This window comes from Schistocerca gregaria, chromosome 5 (genome assembly GCF_023897955.1).
Source record: "Schistocerca gregaria isolate iqSchGreg1 chromosome 5, iqSchGreg1.2, whole genome shotgun sequence".
Classification (NCBI taxonomy): Eukaryota; Metazoa; Arthropoda; class Insecta; order Orthoptera; family Acrididae; genus Schistocerca; species Schistocerca gregaria.
The window spans coordinates 520,215,846-520,235,735 of NC_064924.1; the positions used below are offsets into that span (position 1 = coordinate 520,215,846).

At 38.6% G+C, this 19,890-nt stretch overlaps 1 protein-coding gene across 5 annotated transcripts in view; it reads right to left on the reverse strand.

Moving 5' to 3' along the window:
* Positions 1 to 19,890, reverse strand: part of LOC126272765 (peptidyl-alpha-hydroxyglycine alpha-amidating lyase 1) — an 89,782-nt gene that overhangs the window by 14,443 nt on the left and 55,449 nt on the right. The window lies entirely within an intron of this gene.

A 19,890-nucleotide genomic window follows, 5' to 3' on the forward strand; every position in this document is an offset into this window, starting at 1 on the left:
TGCCAAGTGGCAGCACTGTTGCCAGCTTTCAACAAAGTGTAAATGGTTAAAGGTGAGACAACAGCGTCCTAATCATGTTATGTGACTGGTTGAGCTAGGTGCTTCAAGATGCCATGCCCAGCCAACTGCAACTTTCAGGGATCTTCTTACACCTTCTAAGACTGTAGGATCTGATCGTCACGTTGCATTTGCTGCCTCAGAAAAGTAGAGCCTAATTATGCCAAATATGGCTTTCTAAAACACACAGACACTCTCTCACTATTTATGGATATCTGGTAGGTTTCCCACTGATTATTTTACAAACAGATATCTGGTAGGTTCCCCACTGATTATTTTACAAACACTTTACGCTATTTTGTTTGTTTACCTATTTTGTTTGTTTACATCTTTGAATAAGCGAAAAATGAGACTCATCACTTGTTGTTATAACTGTAAGGATACACTGCTCAATAAATTTACCAAAAACTGATCACAACCACTTATTCTGGTGAGTTCTAGGTCATTGTCCTTTAAGATGATTCCAGAAGAAAAAGTTTTGCACTAACAGACAGGAAATTCCATATTAGATCGCACATACTTGGACAGATGTAGAAGAAGAGTTCAGTGTTGAATGGGCAGCCAATGAGGAAGGTCATAGTGCAGTAACAATTTATTTAGTTGATTGGTTTTCAGCTTACAAGGCTGTCATCAGACTTTTAGACAGTTAAAGTCTAATTATGGTCTTGTCAGCTTAAAACCAGTTAAATAAATAAATTGATCCTGTAGAACAAATACAATATTGTGCTTTTCACTTCTTATTAAATTGTTCTACCAAGAAACAATAAAAGAATCAGTTAACATCTGCTGCGTGAGAAGGGAGTAATTTTTGGGACACTAGAAATTGTCGACACTGAATATAGACTACATGCCACAGAAGTGAATTAGGAAAATAGACATTAATGGTAATGGTGTATATGTGAACTGTGGTTCTCATTGCATTTGGATTACACAAGAAGGAAGAGCTGCAGAACAATTGGATTGTAAGTGCAGTACTCTGCAACAATAGCTGGCTCTATCCTGTACAAGCGTCTTTATCTCCAAATAACTACTGCAACTTACATATAATTCTCCCACCCCACCACACACACTCTTCCCTCCAAAACTAAACTGGTGATAATTTGAAGTCTTAGAATATATCCTATCGACCAACCTCCTCTTCTAGTCAGGTTATGCCACGAATTTCTTTTCTTCGCAGTTCTTTTCAGTACCTCCACATTATTTATGTGACCTACTCTTCTGATCTTCAGCATTCTTCTTTAGCACCACATTTCAAAAGGTTCTATTCTCTTCTTGTCTAAACTGTTTATCATTCATATTTTCTTATTCATTATTAAGACCTATTCTAGCATCACTCCTATCTGTCACCAAACTTCAGTAATTTCCACTATTTATATCTTCAACTTATCCAGTTCCCTTTCTAAATTTTCTAACCTACCCTGCCCAACTTATGGATCCAACATTCCGCCCCAGTGCATGGAATGCCACCTTTGTTTCTCCTTATGACAGCATCCTCCTTTGTAATTCCTGCACAGAGATCCGAAGGGAAGACTGTTTTACCTCCAGCATATTTTACTTATGAGGATGCCTTCATCATTTAACTATACAGTACGGTTGTAGTTTCTCATTGCTTTCAGCTGTTTGTGGTAACAACACAGAAAGACCATTTTTGTTGATTTTACAAGGACAGATCAGTCAATCATCCGGACTGTCGCCCCTGCAACTAGTGAGATGGCCGCTGCCCTCTTCAAGAATCACGTTTGACTGCCCTCTCAACAAATACCCCAACCCATGATGTGGTTGCCCGTATGGTATGGCTACGTGTATTGCTGAGGTGTACAAGCAACCCCACCAATGGCAAGGACCTCAGGAGTGCTGTGTTAGGATCCTTTTGATGTCGTGTAGTAACAAATCCAAGATTGACGACAAATACAAGAGGCTGACATGGTGAATGCAGACTTAGTTGAAGTTACAGACACAAGGAAAGGTGTGTTGGCTGATTCAAGTTCTGGGGCATACAGTAGAACTGAAGATCAAAATGCCTCCACACTGACATCCAAGTCTAGCCAGTAGGAAATGGACATACACAATCCAAGAGCTGGATACCTTTCTAGTCGGTGCAATTAATTATGCAGAGTTAAACTGATCTTGCTAACAATTGAAAAAAAACTGAAGCTAATCAAGGATTTTGCTTTAAGAACAGGCAAAATTCTATAAAGTACAAATACAGAGCTGCAAGAGATGCAGAACAGTATAGCTAAACATTTCAAAGCAGAGAGACAACTTTTTGTTCATTATCAGGTAGAGGTAGTTAATAAATTGCTGCAATAGACACTAGAAACTCAGAATCTTGCTGCTGGTCAAATTATGCAAGATCTCGTGAATTTTAAAGCAGGACAAGATAACAAATACACCTAGTCAGCTAAAGAAATAAATAAAAGAGGACAGGAGCTTGTGGACTGTATTAATGAAGTTAAGAGATACTGGAAAAGAGCAGGGCACAAATGTCACTAGTCTTGATTTGAAGGTGCATGAATTGGCCACAAAAAGGGAAGGTTAACAGCACAGATGACAGAAGGCAGTCGTCACAAGTCTCTGAATACAAGGCGTGCAGCAGTCGTGAACAGTGTAACTTGGATACAACCCAACGTGACATGAAGCATTGCTCTGGGGCCAACCAAAAGTTTGAGCTTGCCACGCATGTGCAGTGGTGACATGGAAATGCCACGTGGCTAGGGCCTCCTGTTGGGTAGACCGTTCGCCTGGTGCAAGTCTTTCGAGTTGATGCCACTTCGGCAACTTGGTGTCGATGGGATGAAATGACGATGATAATGACAACACAACACCCAGTCCCTGCGTGGAGAAAATCTCTGACCCAGCGGGAATCGAATCCGGACCATTAGGTATGACATTCCGTCGCGCTGACTACTCAGCTACCAAGGGCGGACAGTGGTAACATAAGTGATGATGAACAAAGGCAGATGCATATTCTATAGAGCATACAATTAAATAATTAATGGAAAATCTCATATAAAGATGTGAAACAAATACTAACAAAGAGATAGAGGGGCTGGCCAGTACTTACCTCAGCTCAGTACAGACGATAGATACACAAAAAACAACCGAAAATTTACGTTCCTAGCTTTCGGAATAAATGTTCCTTCATCAAGGAGGAGAGAGGGGAAAGAAAGGGAAGAATGATTCATAACCTGGGTTGTGAGTAACTAAATCCACTTTCCCTTCTTCCCTTTCTTTCCCCTTCTCCTCCCTGATGAAGGAACATTTATTCCGAATGCTAGGAACGTAAATTTTCGGTTGTTTTTTGTGTATCTATTGGGTGTACTGAGCTGAGGTAAGTACTGGCCAGCCCCACTATCTCTCTGAGAGCATATAATTAAATCTATTTAACCCCTGAAGTGCGATGCTGTCCTCCAACTTACAGCACCTGCAGCATGACACCTATTGAGCATGTCTGTGAGTGCTGTATCTCTCCCATAATGCAAATGCTATATCTAACAAAGCAGTGGAAATAACTTTCTGGAAAAATAGGGTGAACACTTAAATCTGTACGGATTTAATAGTCTAAATCACTTTAGGCACAAAGAGTTTTAATAATGTTTTTGAGTGTGGTAAAGCACAGCACAGTACAGTACACTATGCTGGGTTTGCAGGACAGGTCTTGCATCTATATGATGTCTGTCTTGTTTGCTGGTTTGTTGCATGCAGCACACATCTCATTAGGCCCACTCTTCGGTTTTTTATTGCTAATTTTTCTTCTGGTATATGTCTAACAGTAAGTCGCTCACATTCACTGACAACATCAGAGGGCCTTGTTTGCTCCTGTTCAGGGGCACTGTGTTGGTAATTAGTTATGAGCTCATTTATCAGCTTCACTCCACATGGCCCTCCTTGTTTCCATTCTGACAATACAATATGTAAGCATTTAGAACAGCCACATTTAACAAATGCTTAAAAAGTTTTTTTGTACCAAACTTTACTGTGCTTTCCTTCCACAAGGAAAGATTCCAGTAACTGGTCTTCTGGTTGTAGTCAGAAATACCGAGTGGTATCTGAGTCACTTGCACTTCTTCCCCTTTTCCTCTTCTTTGCAGAGCGATTGTTGATGTACCGTGCTTTGGCATTTGTTGTTTGCATGGAGATGCATTCAACTGGGGAATGCAACAAGAGAAACGAACAATGAGCTATGCTGAATTTGATTTTTGGTGAAGTACATGTCAAAATGCAGGCAGGATAGTGTCATAACTGGGTTACACCATAAAGAATAATTGAAAGATGCCAGTGGAACATTTATAGAATTTTAGGAGAGGGAATTGGATAAGGACTGGTACTTAGATAAACCATTGTGAAATGAGTAACAAGGCATCTAACTTCCAAGATAATAAGACCATTATGGCAACCATGTTCTTTTTTCTTTTAGTACCGCAAACAATAGTAGTTTGATGGGCCAGGACAAAATCAGTACAGAGACACTAAAAGATCCTTTTGTATGTAGAACCGGAGGCTGTGATGGAATTATCAACCAAAACATCAAGAAATGATTCAGTGATTGTAGAAATGTTGAATTCTAGTAGACCTTGGAGAGAAAATGATAGTGAAAATAGATCACATTTGGAACATACCTGATTTGATGACAGAATGATCAAGATAAGAAGTGAATAATGTGCTGAAAAATGGGCAATACTTTGGAACAAAACCTGGTTCACAACTTCACACGAAGAATTATCATTTTCAAGCAACTGTCACAATAGAAACTACGTTAACAGAGAGGGAACAGGACAAATTGCAGTGATTAAAGCAAAAGGCCTGAGTGATGAACAAAAATAGTTGTGCTATGAAGAAGAAAGAATAGTTAAGAAGGAAACTATTATCCCTAATATTAAAGCAAAAGTGTTTGGTGAAGAAACTTGTATTCTTATGGATTCTGGCAGTCAAGTGGTAGCAGTTTCAAACAATTTCTACAGTAAACTTTTGAAGAAAAATCCAGATATTCCTGCATTACCAGTTGGTGGTTTCAAAATAGTAGGGGTGATGGGAGAACACAGTATGCCTGTTAAGAAGTGGATATTATTGGAAGCTGAAATGGGAGTGTCAAAATATAATGTCAATGTGGTAGTGATTCTGCAGCTTCATAAGTCGATACTGTGCTTACTGCGTGTCAAGAGTGTGGAGTGAGTTTGAATTTTGCTAATGAAGCCATGAAAATAAATAATGAAGAGACTATAGAGATTGTGCAATTTAATAAAAAGATGGCTATTATGAGAGATGCCCCAAAGCATAGATACATCCATAGAAAGATTCATGGGAGCAGAAATATTTTAGTAATCTTGACCTACCTGGTGGGTACAATCAGACACAGTCAGTTGAAGAATCTCATCAATATACATTTTCTTTTTTGAAGGCAGATGTTAAAGGTACTGCAGGCTTCCACTTGGACTGACTGTCTCTATTTCAGCATTTATACCACCCTTGTTTAGAGTGTTATGAAAAAAAAGTAATATCATGATGTACATAGATGATACAGTGGTGGAAACTTAAGTGTGGGGTAAGCATATTAAAGTACCCGAGGAAATTTTACAGAAGTTTAGTAAAACTGATGTTATCTTACATAAATCAGTATTTGGAAGAAGACTGCATTTCTATAACATGGAATTACACCTGAGAGATTTATCCAAACCCTGCAAAGATAGAAGCCATTAAAGATTTCCCAGTACCTTGCAACAAGAAAAACCAGAAGAGAGTTCTTGGACTCTCAATATGAAAAGATTCCTAAAACAACAGAAAAAAATTGCAGCATTACACAATTTGCTCAATAAAAATAGTGTTAGGAGCTGATCAAGCACCTTATGAAAATGATTTTCAGGCCATCAAGAGTAAGTTAACTAATGTTTCAATTTTGTGTCATCCATATATGAAAGGAAACTTTGTTTGGCACATGACTCGTCAAATTATGGAATAGGTGTTCATTTGTATAAGTTAAATGACAATGGGCAGATGATAATATTCAGCTTTACAAGTTGAATGTTAACTAGAGAAGAAAGAATATGTAGTGTAACAATCCAGGAAGCTCTTGTTATTGCTTATGAATTTTCAAAATTTAGTTATTACCTGGCAATTACAACTGAATATAAAAGCACTATCATTTTCACCCAGATGCAAATTAAATCACAGTAGGTTGAACAGATGGATTTTAGCACTCCAGAAATTTGAATTTGACATTTGCCACATACCACTAAATGAAAAAATTGTGCCAGATGTATTGTCCAGGCTTTCCACAGCACTAATGACACAAGAAGAACAATGGCAATTTGCAGAAATGAACATTAGCATTATGAGAGAAGTGCAGCATGAAGGATTTCTTAAAAGGATATTTCAAAATATTTAAATTGAAAAAGACAAAGGCCTGATAATGATAAAGAGAATGTATAACTGCAGAGGGGAGGATAAGACTCCAACATATTATCTACTGTACAACAACATACTGTATTGTGAGACAAATATAGGGGGATGAAGATTGGAAATTGGGCATTCCAGTATGCAGTGCGCAGAGTAACGTGGAGAAGTTAAGAAAATAATGTCGTTTTAATAGCATTACTCAGAGGATTAACTAACTATTGAGAAGTATGGTCATCCCCTTCAGGCTGCTGCCTTGGCATGTAGCAGTGGCGGAGAATCTGGCGTGTCAGATGGGACACTTCCGGTGTCGCTTGTTCTGTCCACAGGCTCTGCTTCTGAGGTACCCCCTAATGTACATGACGTCGTGGATCCACCCTCACCGCAGGGTGACTGGCAGGTGGTAACATATTTGTGCCACTTGAGGCAGAGGACCAATGTTGAGACTGGCCACCTGGCCTCACCCATTCACCCTGTGAGTGGACAGGTGGCAGCTCCTTCAACAGGATTGAAGCAGGCACATGGGGCGAGGGGTTTATGTTAGGTGCGTTAGAGATACAATTAGGCAGATAGTATTCAGGGCTGGAAAGAAAGCCAATGTATACTCGATATGTCTGCTGGGAGGCCTTATCTGAGACGTGGAGGTGGCCTTGCCTGTGCCTATCGAGGATGCAGTCATCTACAAGTTGTGGCTAACCAAAGACTCCTGTCACTTGACTGCAGATTTCTAAACCTGTGTTATAGAGTGGGGATTTGTATGACGCCCCCTGATAAGTCAGGGGTGCACTACAAAAAGGAAGCAGCTACTCCGGTATCAGAGTAGTTGTGGAGTGCACATAGAGTAGTTGTGGAGTGCACATGAAGGTTTTTTAGGCTGGGTGGGGAAGCTAAATGGCATTCAGAGTAAAGACACTTCAACTTTCAAAATTCTATCGGTAAACTGTCGAAATATTCATAATATAGTTCCCGAATTGACTACCCTCTAGGAAAGTTCTCACGTTCAATTTATTATTGGGACCGAGAACTGGCTGAAACCTGAAGTGGAAAGCTCTGAGATATTTGGTGAGTATATCAGAAAGATGGATTAGAGGCCATAGGCAGCTGAGTGTTCATTGCAGTTCTCAAAAATATTGTCTCTATTGAGTTGACTGTTTTCTGAAAACAGTCTTGAGCAGCTAGTTTGGCAGACCACAAGCAGTGGAAATATCTTTGCTGCTTTAGCTACAAATAGGCCAGACCTTATTGAAAATGTCAGCATAGAAATGGAGATTTGCAATGATCATGATGTTAGTAATTATGGTTATGAAATTTGACAACTCAGGCTAGGAAAGTGTTTCTACTAGAGAGAGAGCAGATAAGCACTTGTTAACATCTAATTGACACAGTAAGGCCGATGTAGAGGAATTATGGGCAGAGTTTAAGGATACAGAAAAACGTGGTCTGGATAGTTTTTTGCCTAGTAAGTGGACAAAGGATGGAAAAGACCCACCATGGGTTAATAATGAAATTCGGAATATGCTGAGGCTGCTGCGCTCTTGATTCAAAAAAGAACACGCAAATGACGACAAGCAAAGGTTAGTAGAGATTCCTTCATCTGTGAACAGACCATGTGTGAGTGTGAAGCATAAAACTGTCACACCTTAGCAAAAGATCTGGCTGAGAGCCCAAGAAAATTCTGGTTGTATGAAAATCGCTAGGTGGGTCTAAAGCTTCCATCCAGTCTCTTGTTGACCAGTCTGTTGCGGCAGTTGAAGACAGCAACACGAAAGCCGAAGTTTTAAATTTCATGTTCAAGAAATCATTCACGCAGGATGGTTGTACAAACATACCGTCATTTGACCATTGGACAGACACCCATACAAACGACATAGAAGCAAGCATACCTGCCACAGAAAAGATTTGAAAACAAATAAATCACCAGGTCTGGATGGAGCCCCAGTTCGATTTCACAAAGAGTACTCTACAGCAGTGGCCCCTTACCTAGCTTATATTTATCATGAATCTCTCGTCCAGCACAAAGCCCCAATCAAGTGGACAAAGTGCAGCCGACACCAGCATATAAGAAGGGTAGAAGAATGGGCTCGTAAAATTACAGACCAATATCCCTATCATTGATTTGCTGCAGAATCCTTTAACATATTCTCAGTTTGAATAGAATAAACTTCCCTGAGACTGAAAAGCCTATATCCAGTTTTAGAAAGCATTACACATGCAAAACTCAGCTTGCCCTTTTGGACATGATATACTGAACTATGGGTGAAGGGCATCAGGCACATGCCATACTACTAGATTTCCAGAAGGTGTTTGAGACAGTGCCCCACTGCATGCTGTTAACAAACGTATAAGCATATGGAATAATTTCACAGATATGTGAGTAGCTCAGAGACTTTTTAAGTAATAGTACCCAGTATGTTGTCCTCAACGGCAAGTGTTCATCATAGACAAGGGTGTCATCAGGAGTGCCCCAAGAAAGTGTGAACGACCACTGTTGTTCTCTATTTACACAAATTATAGTCAGGTGTCAAAGTTGATTTACTGTAAGAAGATACTAGAGGATGTAAATAAAATAGAAAGAAACTTCCACATGGGAAAAATATATTAAAAACAAAGATTCCAAGACTTACCAAGCGGGAAAGCGCCGGCAGACAGGCACATGAACAAAACACACACACACAGAATTACGAGCTTTCGTAACTGGCAGTTGCTTCGTCAGGAAAGAGGGAAGGAGAGGGAAAAATGAAAGGATGTGGGTTTTAAGGGAGAGGGTAAGGAGTCATTCCAATCCCGGGAGCGGAAAGACTTCCCTTAGGGGAAAAAAAGGACAGGTGTACCACTCGCGCGCACACACACACACACACACACACACACACACACATATCCATCCGCACATACACAGACACAAGCAGGCCTTTAAATATGTCTGCTTGTGTCTGTGTATGTGCGGATGGATGTGTGTGTGTGTGTGTGTGTGTGTGTGTGTGTGTGTGTGTGTGTGTGTGTGTGTGTGCGCGAGTGTACACCTGTCCTTTTTTTTCCCTAAGGGAAGTCTTTCCACTCCCGGGATTGGAATGACTCCTTACCCTCTCCCTTAAAACCCACATCCTTTCATTTTTCCCTCTCCTTCCTTCTTTCCTGACGAAGCAACTGCCAGTTACGAAAGCTCGTAATTCTGTGTGTGTGTTTGTGTGTTTTGTTCATGTGCCTGTCTGCTGGCGCTTTCCCGGCTTGGTAAGTCTTGGAATCTTTGTTTTTAATATAAGATACAAGAGGACTTAGACAAAATTTCTAGTTGGTGTGATGAATGGAAGCTAGCTCTAAATGTAGAAAAACATAAGTTAATGCAGTAGTGGCCTGCTTGACACATAACATCCAAAGCAATATGATATGGAATGAGCATGTGGGAACTGTGGTGGGGAAGGCAAATGGATGACTTCAGATTATTGGTAAAATTTGAGGAAAGAGTGGTTTGCCTGTAAAGGAGATCACTTATAGGACACTGGTGCAACAAACTGTTGAAAACTGAGTGAGTGTTTGGGATCTGTACCAGGTCAGATTGAAGGAAGAAACTGAAACATTGACATTGGCTTCTCAATATATGTATTCTTTACTGTTGTTTCTTGTTAACAATATCAGTTTATTCCCAAGAATTAGCAGCTTTCACTCAATTAATATTAGGCAGAAATCTGATCTGCATTTGGATCACTCTTCCTTGAGTCTTGTGCAGAAAGGCATGCAGTATACTGCTGCATCCATTTTCAATAAGCTACCACAAGAATTAAAAAATCTTAGCAGTAATCCACATGCTTTCAAATCAAAACTGAAGAGTTTCCTCGTGAGTCACTACTTCTATTCTGTTGAGGAGTTCCTTGAAAAATTATGCTGATTCTTATATTTTTGACAGTGTTTACTTAAACTTGAGTCTTGAGTTTTTGGGTCCATAAACATTTTATTTTTATCTGTTATTACTTCTATGTTGTAATTTCATGTACTGACACATTCCATGACCTTGGAGATTTGCTCCTCAATTTGGTCTTATGGAACTTGATGTGTAAATAAATAAATAAGTAAACCAAGCCATAGCATGAATCTCAGCTTCATCCCAGAAATCTTGTACCATTCTTGCAACATGTGGGCATTCATTGTCAGTAATAAAACATCACCAGTAAATGGAGCGAGAAACACAACATGTTCCAAAATGATTTTCTCCACATACTGATGCACTGTACGGCTCCCATTCTCAACAAAGACCAAATCCATCTTTGCAGTCAGACTCATGCCTGCCGACACCATAGAAAACCAAGCTCAAAAGTTATTCTGGATGAGAATATGTAAGGGAAGTACCTTTCCCCAGGCCTGTTCATGACCCTCTCCCTACCGACACGTGATCAACGGCCAAATTGTGACCCAACAGTCAGCAATGCGTGCTCCCACTGTTGTACTCCCTAGCAGCAATACTCCCTCGGGAAATGTAACCAAGCTGTACAAATCTCTTTAGTGATTTCTGGCCCTTTAGAAGGTCTTCTGCATTGAACACTGGCTTCTAGTCTTCCTGAGACAGTTCTCTCACTATCACTGCCTCTTGACCTTTGAGTATTTTGTGCTTCAACACTGCTAATGTGATGGTTGTGGAGAACTTAAAGCTGTAATAAATTATCATCCCTTGTTGTTGTTACTCTTGTTAGGCCTGATCTCCATTTTCCCTGTACTTTCTTAATGTTCTGGAAATCGTGGAAGACGCAGTTCTCAACATTTCTGCAGCATAATGCATGTTGGGACATCCTTCCACCAAAGGTTTTTGCAGCAACTTCATGACTTAACAGCAAGTTTACTCCAGAAATTCAATTATGATGATCACACAAAGATCTGACAAACAGTGTGACCATAAGGGAAACAATGCAATGTACAGCACTAAGTGCTACAATCACAGGAAAGCATTATTGCCTCACAGACAGTGATACGTTTTTCATGTTGCATAGTAAAAAGCAATTAAGGCACATGTAACAGACAACTGTCACATCACTGTTTGCTCACAAAGTAACACCCCATCTAAAAATACAAGATTTACTTTGATTAAGTAGATAATTACACATAATTTGTTATGTGTTGCATTTTCATGCTGATCAACGTACATCCAAGTGAGTCACAGATCTGGATATCTAATGATGTGAATTGGAGGCATATTAATTTGTTAGAAATAAAGATTCAATAGATCTCAATATACACTCTAAAGATGCCAGCTGCCAGTGCCTTAGCTTGTTTACATAATTTGGCATGAAGTATTAATTAAAATAGCATAGAAGCCTTGAAACAAAAGCCAAATTTGAAATCATGAACAATCAATGCTAATTACGGAGTTATGTAGAAACTTGGAATAAATTATGTTAATAATTGACAATATATAAATCAGAATCTAAAAGCACTGGAAATAAACTAGCTACTTGGTTCTATAGAAATGAAAGGAGAGTCTCATGTTGTTGTTGTTGTTGTTGTTGCTGCTGCTGCTGCTGCTGTATTGATTGATCCTGTTGTCTACAAAGCAGCTCATGCATAAGACATTAGATAAGTCAAGTTATAAATATACAGCTGAAAGTCATTTCTAGGCATATGTATTTAAGGTTACAATAACACACTTTTTATACAACACACTTCATAAGCTTCAATATTCTTCAATGGAGTAAAAGCAGTGACACTGTAAATATGACTTTAGAGATTTTCCAAAGGTATTGACCTCTGTAATAGTTTTTATGTTTTCAGGAAGTTGGTTATAATACTTAACTCCCACGCGACAAGTATCTTTTTGGTACAGAGCTGTGCTGATTTGAGTTAGATGTAAGTTACTAATGATCATGTATATCACAGCTTTTTTCAGTCCTTACCTATTACATTTATTTTAAAGAATAAAAGGGTTTCCATAATGTATACACATGGTAATGGAGGAATACCAGATTCCTTAGACAGAGGTTTACAAGAGTCTCTAGGCTTGCATCCAAACAAGATTCTATTGGCACTTTTTTGTAGTTTAAAAGTGCAATTGGCTGTTTTAGAGTTTCCCCAGCAGGTGATCCCATATCTAAGACGAGAATGAAAGTAGGCACGATATGCATTCATTACTGTTTTCTCGCTGTAATGTGATTTTAATGATCAAAGAAGGTAACATGTTTTGCTCAGTTCTGCATTGAGATATTTAATACGCTTATTTCATCTGACATTGCTCTGCAGCCAAAGTCATAAGAATTTGATTTCAGTACTGTTACCATTTGATTTGCCATTGATAGATACTGATGGGATAAGTATGTCCTTGTTAGAAGCATTGTGGAATTTTAGTGCAATGGTTTTTTTTTTTTTTTTTCCCCTGTTTATTACAAGCTGATTATTCTGTGACCAGCTGCTAAGTTGTTTCGTGAGCATGTTTACTGTCTGCTGTTACTGTCCACTGCTGTCTCCCTTTAGTAAAATCACGGTTTTATATGCATCAACATTTAAGTTCAGATCATTTATGAACAGAAGGGTCCCGTTACTGATCCTTGGGGTACACCATATTTAGTTTATGAGACAAGTGTTCAGATATGGTTTTTAGTTTAATATTTGTGTGCTATACTCCTGACTGACTCCTGTTTCTTGTCCATCAGGTTTAGGAAGGAATTAATGCACTCATAAACAGCAGTTGTCGTTGACCTCTTATTTCTGAATTAATTTTTTCTAATACTTTAGAGATGCAGGAGGAAATTGTGATGGGTTTGTAGTTATTTACATTATCTTTATCACCTTTTTTATATACAGGAATAACTTTTGATGTTTTCAGTACATTAGGGAAAGTGCCTGCCTGAAGTGAGCAGTCACATAAGTGAGAGAGTATTTCAATTGGGTTTGATGCACTCTTCTTTCATGTTGTTGCAGTATACCATCAGTGCCTGCAGAGTTGGAATTTTTTAGTCCTTTTATCGCTTCAGCTACTTCATCTTGTGGAATAAAAATAACACACATCGATCCCCTACGTGCACTTATTTTATATTCATTTGCCTGGGTGCTCTTACAGTTTGACTGTAACATATTATCAGCAACACCTGTGAAAAAGTTGTTAAATGTATTGGCTACTTCTAGAGGTTTGTTACTTTTTTATTCTTACGTGGTAGTATTATATTTTTGCAAGGTTGTCTGTATTCTCCAGATTCGTTTTTATAACACTCCAAATAGCCTTTGATGTATTAGCTGAATTGTAAATGTATTCATCATTATGCATTTTTTGCTGCTTTTATTACTTTCTTAATATTTTCGAGTATTTTTTTATAGTATGTGTGTACTTCAGGTGAGGAATTTTTTCAGTAACATATTTCATGAGGTAGACCTTTTTCTGGCATGAAACCCTTATTCCCTTTTTGATCCAGCTGTTTGTTCTAGAGTTAAATTTTTCATTTATATCGTCCATTTTGTACACTTCTGACCATTTTTCTTTCTGTCATACTTTCTTGAAGTAGTTTACATTATCCTGTTTACAACTTCTACATGCAGTTCTGGAAGAAATTTTATTTACTTTATTTTGCAATGACTCCATTTTGTTTAAGAAAAGTTCAAAACTTCCAGATGGCGGTTGGTAAACTGTAGCAATAACCAGGTTGAGCTGAGTAATTTTTATAGCTGCAATTTTATAATCCTTTTCGACATTTCTTCTAGTTAAGTCAGGTAGGGTAATAAAATCTACATTTTCCTTTGTGAAGATTGCTGCCCCACCCTGCTTGATATTATTCCTGCAGTAGTAAGCAGCCAAAAGGAATTTATTTATTTTCGTATTCTGGATTAATTCTGGCTTAAGGCAGTGCACAGAAATGCATAACACTGAGATATCTTGAAGTTCAGCTTTTAATTATGTTAATTTCATCAATCTTATTATGATGGGACTGCACATTATGGTCATAAATTTTTAGATTGGGCATATTCATGATTTAGTGATTGGGAGTGATATTTACAGCATCACATCCCTTTAGTTTAAATTAGGAATGTCAGCATTGTTCTACTTTCATTCTTCTTTCTTGTTCATTTTGTTTTCCTCGTTGTTACTGGAAGTATGTACAGGAAGCTGATAGATTGTTGTATTCCTCAGAAGTCTTTCTTTAACTATTTCACTAACATGATTAGCAAACAAACCTTTTCCCTTCATAGTTCAAATGCATTCCATGTTTCGTGTGCAGACTCTGATGCAGTTTTGCTTACAACCAGTAAATCACACTTAGTGTATTGAGAACACAGTTTCCTTATTTTAATGTTTGTTTTCTGAATTTCTTTTTTTATACACAAATTATAAATTAGATTGTGCCTATGAGGCAGTGTGGCAACTACTGTGTTTTTGTATTTGTTAGCTTGTAAAAAATTCTGCAGCATTTTCACGCAAACCTCTGCTTCATTTTTTGCCACATCATTTGAACCCATTATACAGACAATAAAGTCATTTTCCTGCATTAATTTCACCTGAAAGTTACTGTCTACAACACTTTTACTTCCTTTTCCTGGTTCCACTACACCAGTCACTGCTATGTCTCCTCACAGAGCATGCTGGATAGATTTCTGCCATGACTGTCTGTTAGTAATAGTACATTACACTTTTTCCTTGATAATCTGTATTTGTTGTTGACATTTTTTGCAAAACACTATTCATTTTCAGTTCAATGATTTTTAAAAGTCCATAATCATTTGGAGAGTCGTTATCACAGTCACTTGTTTGCAAAACATGATATTCGTTTTTATTGGAAAATGTGACAGTTTTGGCAGAGTTTGTTGTTCTTTTTTTCACTTGGAAAGCTATTAACTAGCCCCACTGAAATATTTCTTTTCCTATTGAAAAGTGGATTCCTAACCCATCTGACTAATTAGAATCAATCTTACGTATTTCTGGATTACAAAAATTAAAATTGGTCATCTTGTCAGTGGCAAGGTCATGTTATGATAAATTAAAGATGGAGAAAAAAGGTGGTTCTCTCTTCTTCATAAGGACATTCAGCATTTGTCTTCATTGATTTAGGAAAATGTACATCTGGATGGCCAAATTGGTATTTGAATCCTGACCCCTCATGACTGCAAGTCCAGTGCAATCTCACTCACTAGAAATTATGTATGTGCAGTAGAAAGTCATAACTGTTGGACAGCTATTTTTGGTCTCTAGTGTGTTTAATATTTGAGTGGACAAAATAGTGCCAACAGGACTCACAATTAATAGGTTTCATCATAAAATAAGTCAAGAACAAATCCCACGAACCGAGTAAAGAAAAGTAAATGTAGTGGGCGAGGAGGTAAAAAAGATCACACTCTTAACAAGTACATAGAAACAAAACCTATAACATACTACAACGAAGACTGGAAGAAAGAGACTTGCATAAACTTGTGTACTAATTCACAGTCTGAGTGCACTTTTATAACTAATGAAAAAACTCTGAAATTTGAAAATGAACAATTTTAATACCAAAATAAAAATGCCTTCTTTCGTATAATAAAGAACATTTTAATTAATATGAATAGAAGCAAGTTTCTCTGTCTGGAATATGAACTGGCTATTATTCTCTGAAAGACTGATTGGCACTTGCTGGAATAAAACACAAAATGTTAATTCTGTATTTGATTCATTTTGAAAACTGCTGTTTGCACTCGCTTGTTATATAATTATGGTGACATAACAATCTGGCAGAAATCCATTTTCTGGAAGGCCCCCACAAGCTGTTCACCATAGTTTAGTGAACAAGTAAGAAAGTTTTGGTTGGTCTCCAAAGCTCTTTAAAGAAGGAATGAAATATGAATGACTCACAGGGGAAACTCAAATAGTAAAATAGTAATTAAATCCATTAAAGAATGGGAGATAATTTCTACATATGCTGGTAGAATCCTAATAGAAAAGTGGAAAGACGGTGAGATTAACTTGCATATCAACAGAATATTAAATGCGAGACACTGGGTGTGGACCAGGGGAGGAGTGGGAGGGGAGTTCAAAAATTCACACAAGAATAGATTGCCAACAACTCCGGTAAATATCACACTAGAAGCTGGAGCTTGCAGATAATATTAATTGTAGAATCAAGTTTTTTGCAGGTGATGCAGTTATTTATAATGAAATACTACGAGAAAGAATTTGCATAAGCTTTCAGTCAGATCATAATAAAATTTCAAAGTGGTGTGCAAAGATTGACAACTTGTTTTAAATGTTCAGAAATGTAAAATTTTGCTTACAGAACAAAAACACATAGTATCCTAGACTATAATATCAATGAGTCATTGTTGGAATCGGCCAACTCATACAAATACCTGGGTGTAACACTTTGTAGGGATATGAAATGGAACGATCACTAGGTTCAATTGTGGGTAAAGCAGGTGGTAGACTTTGGTTTATTTGTAGAATACTGGAGAAGTACACTCACTCTACAAAGGAGATTGCTTACAAACCACTCGTGCAACCGGTTCTAAAATATTGCTCAAGTGTATATGACCTGTACCAGACAGGACTAACATCAGATTTGAATGTATACAGAGATCGGCAGCATGAATGGTCACTGGTTTGTTTAATCCCTGGGAGAGTGTCACAGAGATACTGAAGGAACTGAAGTGGAAGATGCTTGAAGATAGATATAAACCATCCCAAGAAAGTCTATTAACGAAGTTTCAGGAACCAGCTTTAAATGATTACTCTAGGAATAGACTACAACCCCCTACAAACTGCTTACACAGGGATCATGCGGATAAGATCAAAATACTTTCTGCATGTATAGAGGTATTCAAACAATCATTCTTCCAGCACTCCATACATGAATGGAACAGGTAGAAAACCTAATAACTGATACAATGGGATGTACCCTCTGCCATGCACCTCAGTGGTTTGCAGAGTATAGATGTAGACCTGAGTCGAAACAAGGCCCCCAGAGTAGACAACATTCCATTGGAACTACTGACGGCCTTGGGAGAGCCAGTCCTGACAAAACTCTACCATCTGGTGAGCAAGATGTATGAAACAGGCGAAATACTCTCAGACTTCAAGAAGAATATAATAATTCTAATCCCAAAGAAAGCAGGTGTTGACATGTGTGAAAATTACCGAACAATAAGTTTAATAAGCCATAGCTGCAAAATACTAACACGAATTCTTTACAGACGAATGGGTAAACGGGTAGAAGCCGACCTCGGGGAAGATCAGTTTGGATTCCGTAGAAATACTGGAACACGTGAGGCAATACTGACCTTACGAATTATCTTAGAAGAAAGATTAAGGAAACGCAAACCTACGTTTCTAGCATTTGTAGACTTAGAGAAAGCTTTTGACAATGTTGACTGGAATACTCTCTTTCAAATTCTAAAGGTGGCAAGGGGTAAAAATACAGGGAGCGAAAGGCTATTTACAATTTGTACAGAAACCAGATGGCAGTTATAAGAGTCAAGGGGCATGAAAGGGAAGCAGTGGTTGGGAAGGGAGTAAGACAGGGTTGTAGCCTCTCCCCGATGTTATTCAATCTGTATATTGAGCAAGTAGTAAACAAAAGAAAAATTTGCAAACAAAAGAAATTTGTAAACAAAAGAAAAATTTGGAGTAGGTATTAAAATCCAGGAAGAAGAAATAAAAACTTTGAGGTTCACCGATGACATTGTCATTCTGTCAGAGACAGCAAGGGACTTGGAAGAGCAGTTGAATGGAATGGACAGTGTCTTGAGAGGAGTATATAAGATGAACATCAACAAAAGCAAAACGAGGATACTGGAATGTAGTCAAATTAAGTCGGGTGATGCTGAGGGAATTAGGTTAGGAAATGAGACACTTAAAGTAGTAAAGGAGTTTTGCTATTTGGGGAGCAAAATAACTGATGATGGTCGAAGTAGAGAGGATATAAAATGTAGACTGGCAATGGCAAGGAAAGCGTTTCTGAAGAAGAGAAATTTGTTAACATCGTATATAGATTTAAGTCTCAGGAAGTCTTTTCTGAAAGTATTTGTATGGAGTGTAACATGGACGATAAATAGTTTGGACAAAAAGAGAATAGAAGCTTTCGAAATGAGGTGCTACAGAAGAATGCTGAAGATTAGATGGGTAGATCACATAACTAATGAGGAAGTATTGAATAGGATTGGGGAGAAGAGAAGTTTGTGGCACAACTTGACAAAAAGAAGGGATCGGTTGGTAGGACATGTTCTGAGGCATCAAGGGATCACCAATTTAATATTGGAGGGCAGTGTGGAGGGTAAAAATCGTAGAGGGAGACCAAGAGATGAATACACTAAGCAGATTCAGAAGGATGTAGGTTGCAGTAGGTACCGGGAGATGAAGCAACTTGCACAGGATAGAGTAGCATGGAGAGCTGCATCAAACCAGTCTCAGGACTGACGACCACAACAACAACAAGATGTAATTGTAGACCCTGAAAGATACTGGCAAGCAACTGTTAGAAAATTGTTGGCAGCTTGAATCTCCTGTACATGAGTTCTGGCAAGTCCATTTGTGTTTCTTCGCATGTAGCATTTCTTTTCAGTCAGTCTGTTCTGGTGCTTTAAGATTATCAGTCTTGGACAATTGCTCTTTTGAAATTTAGAATATAGGCCCATATCATGCCACACCGTCAAGATTGTTAGTTTCTCCATGTCTGGATGATGATGCTGATATCGAAACTGATGTTTAATTAAGAAAAAGCTACTTCAGTTGCTTTTTTCATTACTTGATCATTTTATGTTACTTTTCCACAGGATAACTTCCAAATGCACTTGGTTGGTTGAGTTGGGGGGGGGGGGGGGGGGGGGAAGCCATCAGTCCCCTTAGTTTAGGGAAGCAAGGGAAAGGATGTCGGCCATGTCCTTTCAAAGGAACCATCCCGGCATTTGACTGAAGCGATTTACGGGAATCACAGGAAACCTAAATCAGGAAGTACGGACACAGGTTTGAAACGTTGTCCTCCCAAATGTGAGTCCAGTGTGCTAACCACCACATCACCTCACTTGGTGGATGTGCCTGATAATGGCCTAACACAAAGGCTGAGACAGATCCTGTGAATTTGTAGGCAGCAGCACTAAACATAGCCTTCAAACTGGCGTCTGTAACAGAGGAGAGCTGTCATTGTGTTTCTTTTGGTGGAAAACCAGAGCACCACAAATATTCATAGGCCTTGTAGAATGTCTGTGGAGACCTAGTAGTGAAACAAAGCATGGTTAGCCATTGGGCAAGATGTCTGTCATCACAAAGGTAGTGCAAACCTGTCCAATATCCCACGTGCCAGCCGGCCATATACAGCCATGTTGGAACATGCAGACATTCTTATTTGAGGTGATCAACGGATTACAGTCAAACCATCCACCAGTTGGGGCACTCGAGGGTGTGTGCCCACTTGGTTCCTCATCCAGCTTACAGCCCAGATATCGCATCTTCCGAATTCCACCTGTTTGGCCCAATGAAGGATGCACTCCACAGGAAGCAGTACGCATATGATGGGA